Source organism: Dendrobates tinctorius, unplaced genomic scaffold (assembly GCF_039654945.1).
Source record: "Dendrobates tinctorius isolate UK_male_01 unplaced genomic scaffold, ASM3965494v1 ptg000145l, whole genome shotgun sequence".
NCBI classification, from domain to species: Eukaryota; Metazoa; Chordata; class Amphibia; order Anura; family Dendrobatidae; genus Dendrobates; species Dendrobates tinctorius.
The window spans coordinates 17,849,527-17,861,450 of NW_027361812.1; the positions used below are offsets into that span (position 1 = coordinate 17,849,527).

The following is an 11,924-nucleotide window of genomic DNA, read 5'->3' on the forward strand; positions in this document are numbered from 1 at the left end:
CTACTGTCCCATCATTGGCTAATGTGTCAATCACTGTCAGGGTAGCAGGCATCACCCGATGGGACTTGTAGTCCCATCGGACGATGCCTGCATACACATACACACACACACACACATACACAGCCCCACACCCCCCCGCCGGACAGACCGATGACCTATGTACAGCCCCGCAGCCCCCCCGCAAGACCCCGCCAGACCTCCTGACAGTCCGATGAGCCCCGCACAGACCCCAGACAGCCCCGCACAGACCCCCGACAGCCCTGCACAGACCTCCGACAGCCCGATGAGCCCCGCACACACCCCCAACAGTGCCACACAGACCCCCGACAGCCCCACACAGACCCCCGACAGCCCAATGAGCCCCGCACAGGCCCCCGACAGCCCCATACAGACCCCCGACAGCCCCACACAGACCCCCGACAGCCCGATGAGCCCCGCACACACCCCCATCAGCCCTGCACAGACCCCCGACAGCTCAATGACCATCGCACAGGCCCCGCACAGACCCTCCGCCAGCCCGATGAGCTCCACAGACCCCCGCACATGCCCAGTCACCGCCCACACACCATACACGCACACATCACCGCCCACACTCCACCCCCACTCTTCCCCCCTCCCGATCTGCAGAGGTTTCATCCGCAGCAAAGCCGCAGATATTTTTGAGACCTGCGGTTTTGCTGCGGATCAATTCAAGTCAATGGGTGCAGAAACGCTGCAGATCTGCACAAAGAAGTGACATGCTGCGGAAATGAACCCGCAGCTAATCTGCCCTGATTTTTCCGCAGCATGTGCACAGTGTTTTTCACATTCCATTGACTTTAATGGTACTGTAAAATGCAGTAGAATATGCTGCGGACCCGCAGGGCCAAATTCGCTGCAGATCCGCGGTAGAATCCGCAACGTGTGCACACACCCTTAAAGGAGCCCACTGAGGCTCTTTTGCCCGGGGCTCATGAAAACCTGGAGCTGTGTGTTTATGCATGTATGTGCTTGTGTGTATATAAGTGCTTATTCATATGTGTGTGTGGTATACGTGTGTATGTATGTGTGGGGAGGTTGAGCTGATGGACAGGTCTGTCTGTAGTAAGAGACAGAGAGATAGTGAAAAGGGTGTCATGTGGCAGTTTGACCATTAGAGGGCAGTGGGGAGTATAGGAGGGGGTGATTGTGTAACTGCCCTGGGTCAAGGTAACTTCCATTGGTCAAAGATAACTGTCAGGTGATAGTGGGCGGCACTACTGGGACTGGGAGTATAAGAGGTCAGGGAAGGTTCTGGAAAGTCCAGTCAGCCAAGGGAGCTCACTAGAGAGGAGGACCTGCTGTAGGAAGGAAGGTGGAAAGAAACCTACAGAGAGTAACTGACAGTGGAGACGGTCACGGGGGGTGACCCAAAAGGACAGTAGTCGCGGACAGAGATGGTCTGTGAGTACCAAGTGTTCGGTGTACTTTGAAGGGTGAAACGCCGTGGTGGATGTGCCTAGGGCAGCCACGGTGGGAAGAGTCACGAAGGACACCACGACGACGACAAACTAAGAAGTGAAGGTACTCGGGCCTGCTAGCAAGAGAACAGTGAAAAATTCCTGTCAAGAATTGTGCTGGTCGTCAGAAAGGCGGCCAATAAAAGCGGAACCTGTTGAATATAACTTTTGTCTCTGTCTCGTGTCTGTCAGCACCAAGAACTGGGTCAGCCCCCGTTCCTGTTGGATCAGCACACCCCTCAACTATCCTACATATGCTTGCATGTCTTTATGTGTTTATGCATGTGTATGTATATGTGTATATCTGTTTATTTGAGTGTATTTATGTGTGTGTGTGCATGTATGTATGTACTGTATATGTACAGTATATGTGCGTGTGTTTGTATGTATGTGTAAACATATTTGTATTTGGTTCATTTATGGTGCTGTAATTATGAAGAATTGAAAAATCAACCAGGATCTTTAAAGGGTTATGTGCAAAAAGAGATGGCACTCACCAACTGTGTAAAACTTTCTTTTATTGCATATCCTTAAAACATTGCAGTGAGAGACTGGTTCGGACACTTCATGGTCCCATATTTCTTGCACAGGGACCCCAAGCTGTCAGTGTCCACCCCTGTATCACTTTTATCTTTGTAAATGTATTGGTGGTTCTCAGACCTAGGCATAAAAGAAAGAAAGTAGCCATCATCAGAAAATTACCTATTGTTTAAATCAGGTTTTTGTGTGACACGTATGTATTTTTTTAAATGTTGGCATCTTTCATATCATGATCTTTATTAAAAGAAAAAATAAAGCAATAATAATCTTGCAAGTTTCAAATTGGTCACAGGAGTATTTTTTTAAATTGATAACTCCTATAACTTCAGGAGAATTTTTCAGGAAGTCTCCATATTATCAGAAGGAAGATTACAATGACAGGTTACCCCCATATACACAGCTGATAACACAGGATCCATCGTTCACCATTGCAGACTTTCATTAGACACTTCAATATGAAATAGAGCATAGGACGCTATTCATTACAGCTATGCATACAGTATGTGTTGCTTCCTGAAACAGTAGAAAATTAGAATCTAAAACCCAGTGGCCAGAGTGAATATTTTAAGATTTCTATTTTTTTTTATTTTTAATACGGAATATGATGTAGGGAAAAAAACATTGTCAAAATTATATAAAAAAAACCCACAGACAGGCCCTGAGTCAGCAAAGTCAGATGTTCTGGGGTCAATACCAAAAGAGCACGTAGTAAACCAAGGGAAAATACGAAGTCATAAGTCAGCTCACATGCTAGGATCAGAATGCCAGAGAAATAGCGGATAAGCAAAGGGGCAATAACAAGCAGGTAGTCAGAACACGGTCTAAAGGTCAGCAGCAGAAGATCAGATGCAACGGGGCAATAACAAACGGCTAGTCAGAACACAGTCCAAAGGTCAGCAAGGAATATCAGATGCAAAGGGGCAATAACAAACGCGTAGTCAGAACACGGTCTAAAGGTCATGAGCAGAAGATCAGAACTTACAGAACAGGGAACAGGTGAACACACATCAGAGAGCACAGGCTTAGAACAAGATTTTGGCAGTGATCTGGGCCAGACCGCTCACCTAAATAGCAGGGCAATTACCAAGAACAGGGAGCAACTGTGGAAGTCTCTGCACCTTCCAGTCAGATAGGTCACTGAGCTGTCAATCAAAGCACTGACAGCTCAGCACGCCCCAGCACAGGATAGGATGACAGGGCTGTCCATCACAGATTCCCAGACACTCTGAGCAGAGGAATCATGACAAATACATTTCACTCATAAAACTGATTTAAACAATAGGTCATCATTTTCTGATAGCGAAGCATGTGATATATTCATCCACATGGTGCATGATGTTTGATTAATACAGTTTAGCTCTTGAGCCATTACAGGTTGTACTTGGCACTTGATAGATGAGTAGAGCAGCATTCTGGTCTTTCTTCATCTGCCACAGGTAGCTTTATGTTAGCCAAAGATAATGCAGATGGTATTTGATGACGCATTGTCAGGGCAATAGTGCGGGATTTGACTTCTATCACAGCTGATCTCTTCATTAGCTAGTGACTTCTGTATCTGCACTTACAGAGGAATTGGCTAAATTAATGAACATCTTGGTTTATGACTTATAATTAGTGTTGAGCATTCCGATACCGCAAGTATCGGGTATCGGCCGATACTTGCTGTATCGGAATTCCGATACCGACTTCCGATATTTTTTCAATATCGGAATTCGGCATCGGAATCGGAAGTTCAGTTGATTGACGGCCTGACGTCATCATGATGCGCGGTGTGTGCGCATCATGATGCGCCGTCATTTCGGGCCTTCCGGGGGTCTCTGCCGGCCTGCCGGGGGGCTGTGCCGGCCTGCCGGGGGGCTGTGTGGACTGCCCGGGGTCTCTGCCGGCCTGCCGGGGGGCTGTGCCGGCCTGCCGGTGGTCTGTGCACCCTGTGGGGGTCTGTACCGGCCTGCCGGGGGGCTGTGCCGGCCTGCCGGGGGGCTGTGCTGATGTCCGGGGGTCTGTGCAAGCATCGTCCGATGGGACTACAAGTCCCATCGGGCGATGCCTGCTACCATGACAGTGATTGACACATTAGCCAATGATGGGACAGTAGTAGTCCCATCATCCGGCTAATGTGTTAAATGTTAAAAAAAAAAAAAAAAAATACTACATACATACTACATGCATGCTACATACATACTACATGCTACATACATACTACATATATACTACATGCATGCTACATACATACTACATGCTACATACATACTACATATATACTACATACATACTACATACATGCTACATACATACTACATGCATGCTACATACATACTACATGCTACATACATACTACATGCATGCTACATACATACTACATATATACTACATACATACTACATACATGCTACATACATACTGCATGCTACATACATACTACATACATACTACATACATACTACATGCATGCTACATACATACTACATGCTACATACATACTACATACATACTACATACATACTACATGCATGCTACATACATACTACATGCTACATACATACTACATACATACCACATACATACTACATGCATGCTACATGCATGCTACATACATACTACATGCTACATACATACCACATACATACTACATACATGCTACATATATACTACATGCATGCTACATACATACTACATATATACTACATGCATGCTACATACATACTACATACATACTACATACATACAATACATACATAGACATACAGTACATATAACATAGAGTAACATACTTACCAATACTTGTCACATTGTTCCCCGAAGCCATTGTCTTTCCGGAATAAATATTAACATAACAAACCACAAAAATACTCACCCACGATCCGAAGCAGTCCACGAGTGTGTCCCACGACGATCTTGGGTAGAGAACGGCAGCATCAGATGATGCTGCCGTTCTCTACGGGCTGCAGGAATCCAATGACGGAAGGTAGGTATCCTTCCGCACTGTATTCCTCCGCCACTTAAAAAAAAAAAAGTCCCTAGTCTCACTTTATGCCATTGCTGCGTGGGAATTTCCCACACAGCAATGGCATAAAGTGAGACTAGGGACTTTTTTTTTTTTAAGTGGCGGAGGAATACAGTGCGGAAGGATACCTACCTTCCGTCATTGGATTCCTGCAGCCAGTAGAGAACGGCAGCAACAGCTGATGCTGCAGTTCTCTACCCAAGATCGTCGTGGGACACACTCGTGGACTGCTTCGGATCGTGGGTGAGTATTTTTGTGGTTTGTTATGTTAATATTTATTCCGGAAAGACAATGGCTTCGGGGAACAATGTGACAAGTATTGGTAAGTATGTTACTCTATGTTATATGTACTGTATGTCTATGTATGTATTGTATGAATGTATTGTATGTATGTAGTATATATGTGGTATGTATGTAGCATGCATGTAGTATATATGTAGTATGTATGTAGCATGCATGTAGTATATATGTAGTATGTATGTAGCATGTAGTATGTATGTAGCATGCATGTAGTATATATGTAGTATGTATGTAGCATGTAGTATGTATGTAGCATGCATGTAGTATGTATGTAGCATGCATGTAGTATGTATGTAGCATGCATGTAGTATGTATATGGTATGTATGTAGCATGTAGTATGTATGTAGCATGCATGTAGTATATATGTGTTATGTATGTGGTATGTATGTAGCATGCATGTAGTATGTATGTAGCATGCATGTAGTATGTATGTAGTATGTATGTAGTATATATGTAGTATGTATGTAGCATGTAGTATGTATGTAGTATGTATGTAGCATGCATGTAGCATGCAGTATGTATGTAGCATGCATGTAGTATATATGTAGTATGTATGTAGCATGTAGTATGTAGCATGCATGTAGTATATATGTAGTATGTAGCATGTAGTATGTATGTAGTATATATGTAGTATGTATGTAGCATGCAGTATGTATGTAGCATGCATGTAGTATATATGTAGTATGTATGTTGCATGTAGTATGAATGTAGCATGTATGTAGTATGCATGTTGTATGTATGTAGCATGTAATTTTTTTTTTTTTTTTTTTTTTTACATTTAACACATTAGCCGGATGATGGGACTACTACTGTCCCATCATTGGCTAATGTGTCAATCACTGTCATGGTAGCAGGCATCGCCCGATGGGACTTGTAGTCCCATCGGACGATGCCTGCACAGACCCCCGGAGCCTGCACAGACCCCCGGAGCCTGCACAGACCACCGGCAGGCCGGCACAGCCCCCCGGCAGGCCGGCACAGCCCCCCGGAGCCTGCACAGCCCCCCGGCAGGCCGGCACAGCCCCCCGGCAGGCCGGCACAGCCCCCCGGAGCCTGCACAGACCACCGGCAGGCCGGCACAGACCACCGGAGCCTGCACAGACCCCCTGGCAGGCCGGCACAGCCCCCCGAAAGGCCCGTACAGACCCCAGAGAGGCTGTACAAGGGCAGGAAAGGGTTTTTCTTATTCCGATACCGGAAGTCCCATAGACTTGAATGGGACTTCCGGTATCGGAATCGGCGATACCGATACTTTTTTTAAAGATCGGCCGATACCATCCGATACGATACTTTGAAGTATCGGACGGTATCGCTCAACTCTACTTATAATAAATAATAATAATAATCTTTATTTTTATATAGCGCTAACATATTCCGCAGCACTTTACAGTTTGCACACATTATCACCACTGTCCCCGATGGGGCTCACAATCTTAATTCCCTATCAGTATGTCTTTGGAATGTGGGAGGAAACTGGAAAACCCAGAGGAAACCCACGCAAACACGGGGTGAACATACAAACTCCTTGCCGATATTGTTCTTGGTGAGATTCGAACCCAGGACTCCGTGCTGACTGTAATAATATTACAAATGAAGGACGATTAGTGTGTTTCAATCTAAGAAGACACCATTTTAGGTGTCGATAGATATAAATACTATCATTAAAGGTTTTTTAAGGACAAAGTTTGTACTACCTAAAAATAATACAATCAACCTACTTGACCCCTGAAGCTCACAACTACTTCTCCACCGCTGCAAGTGATCACAGTAGCCAATCAGTGGGCTCAGTGGTCATCCCAAGGTAGACAGCCCAAGTCCTTTGCATCGAATGCTTGGCTACAGTGGTCATGTGTTTCAGCATTGCCAACAAAGACCTAGAGCAGTGGTGGAGAGAGGCAACAATGCTTTTGGTATTTTTTAGATAGAGCAAGCTTGTTCCCTAAAAACATACAGTATATGGTTATCTGATAACTTATACCCCCGTTGTAATAACAATTTCACAGCATAACTCTGCACAGCTCAAATTCTTTGTTATTCCTCCCTAAAAAGAATAAATAAAAGTGAATCTACTGGTATATGATATTTATGACCTATCCCTAGGATAAGTCATCAATGTCAGACTGATGGGTGTCCGAAACTCCAACTCATAAGCAACTATTACTTTGGCAGTGGCCAGATGTGAACAATGACTGGCTCTTCACTGTGCAGCGCCATCCAACGTGCAGTGGCCGTTGCTGAACAGGAGCTGATCTGCAGTACTCAGAAGTGGTCACTACTCATAGAATAGAGCTGCTCAGTGTATCCATTCAATATTTACATCTGGCTGAAACCTTAGTTGTTAGCAGCTGATCAGTGGGAAACCTGAGTGTTGGACCCTGACCGATCTGATATTCATGACCTATGCTATGGATAAGTCATGAATATCATACACTCGGAGAACCCCTCTAATAACTGTGTGAACTATTTTCTTTGTCAGTAGGGTGTTTCTCTCAACAGTTTGACACTATCATGTGCCACTTTATCTGGGATTTGGGTAATTCTGACTTGATTGTTATTTATATCTTTCCTGGAGGGATAACAGCGGAATAGTAATTAATTGTAAACTGTAGTGATATCCGGAAACATATGTTCAATCCATTACAGTACCACCATGTGGGAAATGAAGCATTAGCCCTTACCCACTGGTTTCAGAAAACTGTCCATGTAAAACTTGTGTCAGGTAACATAGAAGGAATAAAAAAGAATGAAATACTTACAGCTGTGGCCAAAAGTATTGACACCCCTGAAATTTTGTCAGATAATACTCAGTTTCTTCCTGAAAATGATTGCAATCACAAATTCTTTGGTATTATTATCTTCATTTAATTTGTCTTAAATGAAAAAACACAAAAAGAATAGTCCTAAAGCCAAATTGGATATAATTCCACACCAAACATAAAAAAGAGGGTGGACAAAAGTATTGGCACTGTTCAAAAAATCATGTGATCCTTCTCTAATTAGTGTAATTAACAGCACCTGTAACTTACCTGTGGCACCTAACAGGTAATAACTAAATCACACTTGCAGCCAGTTGACATGGATTAAAGTTGACTCAACCTCTGTCCTGTGTCCTTGTGTGTACCACATTGAGCATGGAGAAAAGAAAGAAGACCAAAGAACTGTCTGAGGACTTGAGAAACCAAATCGTGAGGAAGCATGAGCAATCTCAAGGCTACAAGTCCATCTCCAAAGACCTGAATGTTCCTGTGTCTACCGTGCGCTGTGTCATCAAGAAGTTTAAAGCCCATGGCACTGTGGCTAACCTCCCTAGATGTGGACGGAAAAGAAAAATTGACAAGAGATTTCAACGCAAGATTGTGCGGATGTTGGATAAAGAACCTCGACTAACATCCAAACAAGTTCAAGCTGCCCTGCAGTCCGAGGGTACAACAGTGTCAACCCGTACTCTCCGTCGGCGTCTGAATGAAAAGGGACTGTATGGTAGGAGACCCAGGAAGACCCCACTTCTTACCCCGAGACATAAGAAAGCCAGGCTGGAGTTTGCCAAAACTTACCTGAAAAAGCCTAAAATGTTTTGGAAGAATGTTCTCTGGTCAGATGAGACAAAAATAGAGCTTTTTGGGCAAAGGCATCAACATAGAGTTTACAGGAGAAAAAAAGAGGCATTCAAAGAAAAAAAACACGGTCCCTACAGTCAAACATGGCGGAGGTTCCCTGATGTTTTGGAGTTGCTTTGCTGAGGCACTGGACTGCTTGACCGTGTGCATGAATTATGAAGTCTGAAGACTACCAACAAATTTTGCAGCATAATGTATGGCCCAGTGTGAGAAAGCTGGGTCTCCCTCAGAGGTCATGGGTCTTCTAGCAGGACAATTACTCAAAACACACTTCAAAAAGCACTAGAAAATGGTTTGAGAGAAAGCACTGGAGACTTCTAAGATGGCCAGCAATGAGTCCAGACCTGAATCCCATAGAACACCTGTGGAGAGATCTAAAAATGGCAGTTTGGAGAAGGCACCCTTCTAATATCAGGGACCTGGAGCAGATTGCCAAAGAAGAATTGTCTAAAATTCCAGCAGAGCATTGTAAGAAACTCATTGATGGTTACCGGAAGAGGTTGGTCGCAGTTATTTTGGCTAAAGGTTGTGCAACCAAGTATTAGGCTGAGGGTGCCAATACTTTTGTCTGGCCCATTTTTGGAGTTTTGTGTGAAATGATCAATGTTTTGCTTTTTGCTTCATTCTCTTTTGTGTTTTTTTATTTAAGACAAATTAAATGAAGATAATAATACCAAAGAATTTGTGATTGCAATCATTTTCAGGAAGAAACTGAGTATTATCTGACAAAATTGCAGGGGTGTCAATACTTTTGGCCACAACTGTAACTACAACTTTCTAATGTCCTCATATAGAATACCTAGTCACTAACTCATCCTCTATCGATGGGTGGTCATGAGAAATACAATGCAATGGTCGTCATTATGAGCTAATGAGCCTTGTGCTCACGGACTAATCATGTAATTCTTGTACTGAATGTGTCAATTAAACTTTCAATAGTAGACTGATCATGGATAGTAGATTAGCTGCTTGGCTAGTTACTTCATACCTAAAATATCTTTAGTAGACCTTAAATCATGGATCTCTTATATACAGTGGGGCAAAAAAGTATTTAGTCAGTCAGCAATAGTGCACGTTCCACCACTTTAAAAGATGAGAGGCGTCTGTAATTTACATCATAGGTAGACCTCAACTATGGGAGACAAACTGAGAAAAAAAAATCCAGAAAATCACATTGTCTGTTTTTTTTTCATTTTATTTGCATATTATGGTGGAAAATAAGTATTTGGTCAGAAACAAAATTTCATCTCAATACTTTGTGATATATCCTTTGTTGGCAATGACAGAGGTCAAACGTTTTCTGTAAGTCTTCACAAGGTTGCCACACACTGTTGTTGGTATGTTGGCCCATTCCTCCATGCAGATCTCCTCTAGAGCAGTGATGTTTTTGGCTTTTCGCTTGGCAACACGGACTTTCAACTCCCTCCAAAGGTTTTCTATAGGGTTGAGATCTGGAGACTGGCTAGGCCACTCCAGGACCTTGAAATGCTTCTTACGAAGCCACTCCTTCGTTGCCCTGGCGGTGTGCTTTGGATCATTGTCATGTTGAAAGACCCAGCCACGTTTCGTCTTCAATGCCCTTGCTGATGGAAGGAGGTTTGCACTCAAAATCTCACGATACATGGCCCCATTCATTCTTTCATGTACCCGGATCAGTCGTCCTGGCCCCTTTGCAGAGAAACAGCCCCAAAGCATGATGTTTCCACCACCATGCTTTACAGTAGGTATGGTGTTTGATGGATGCAACTCAGTATTCTTTATCCTCCAAACACGACAAGTTGTGTTTCTACCAAACAGTTCCAGTTTGGTTTCATCAGACCATAGGACATTCTCCCAAAACTCCTCTGGATCATCCAAATGCTCTCTAGCAAACTTCAGACGGGCTCGGACATGTACAGGCTTAAGCAGTGGGACACGTCTGGCACTGCAGGATCTGAGTCCATGGTGGTGTAGTGTGTTACTTATGGTAGGCCTTGTTACATTGGTCCCAGCTCTCAGCAGTTCATTCACTAGGTCCCCCCGCGTGGTTCTGGGATTTTTGCTCACCGTTCTTGTGATCATTCTGACCCCACGGGGTGGGATTTTGCGTGGAGCACCAGATCGAGGGAGATTATCAGTGGTCTTGTATGTCTTCCATTTTCTAATTATTGCTCCCACAGTTGATTTCTTCACTCCAAGCTGGTTGGCTATTGCAGATTCAGTCTTCCCAGCCTGGTGCAGGGCTGCAATTTTGTTTCTGGTGTCCTTTGACAGCTCTTTGGTCTTCACCATAGTGGAGTTTGGAGTCAGACTGTTTGAGGGTGTGCACAGGTGTCTTTTTATACTGATAACAAGTTTAAACAGGTGCCATTACTACAGGTAATGAGTGGAGGAAAGAGGAGACTCTTAAAGAAGAAGTTACAGGTCTGTGAGAGCCAGAAATCTTGATTGCTTGTTTCTGACCAAATACTTATTTTCCACCATAATATGCAAATAAAATGAAAAAAAAACAGACAATGTGATTTTCTGGATTTTTTTTTCTCAGTTTGTCTCCCATAGTTGAGGTCTACCTATGATGTAAATTACAGACGCCTCTCATCTTTTTAAGTGGTGGAACTTGCACTATTGCTGACTGACTAAATACTTTTTTGCCCCACTGTATTACAATGCTTTCCCTGCACAGCTATGTAGTTTATTTATTTTATACTAGCTGAAGAGCCCGGCGTTGCCTGGGCATAGTAATCAACTGTGGTTAGTTATAACAAATTATAATGATTATATTGCACATAAAAACATTTCACATCATATATTCAACACTACAGATTTGCAACACAAATTAACTAAACGATTACCCAAGTATAGATAGTATTTTATTTTGAACTCATTCAAGATTTTTGGTTTTTCCTTTCGGTGCAAAGATGAACAGATTTTTGGCAGTTCCAACTCTTGAATAGACCACGTAAAGTTGACCATGAGAAAAGCATGGAGATTGCAAATCGATCCCT

General features: G+C 43.4%; 1 long non-coding RNA gene across 1 annotated transcript; it reads right to left on the reverse strand.

Moving 5' to 3' along the window:
• Positions 1-1,979: 1,979 nt before the first annotated feature.
• Positions 1,980-3,045, reverse strand: LOC141049544 (uncharacterized). Its single transcript, XR_012220384.1, has 2 exons — positions 3,001-3,045; positions 1,980-2,138 (listed from the first exon to the last, which is right to left on the reverse strand). It is a non-coding gene; the product is annotated as an uncharacterized lncRNA (long non-coding RNA).
• Positions 3,046-11,924: the final 8,879 nt, after the last annotated feature.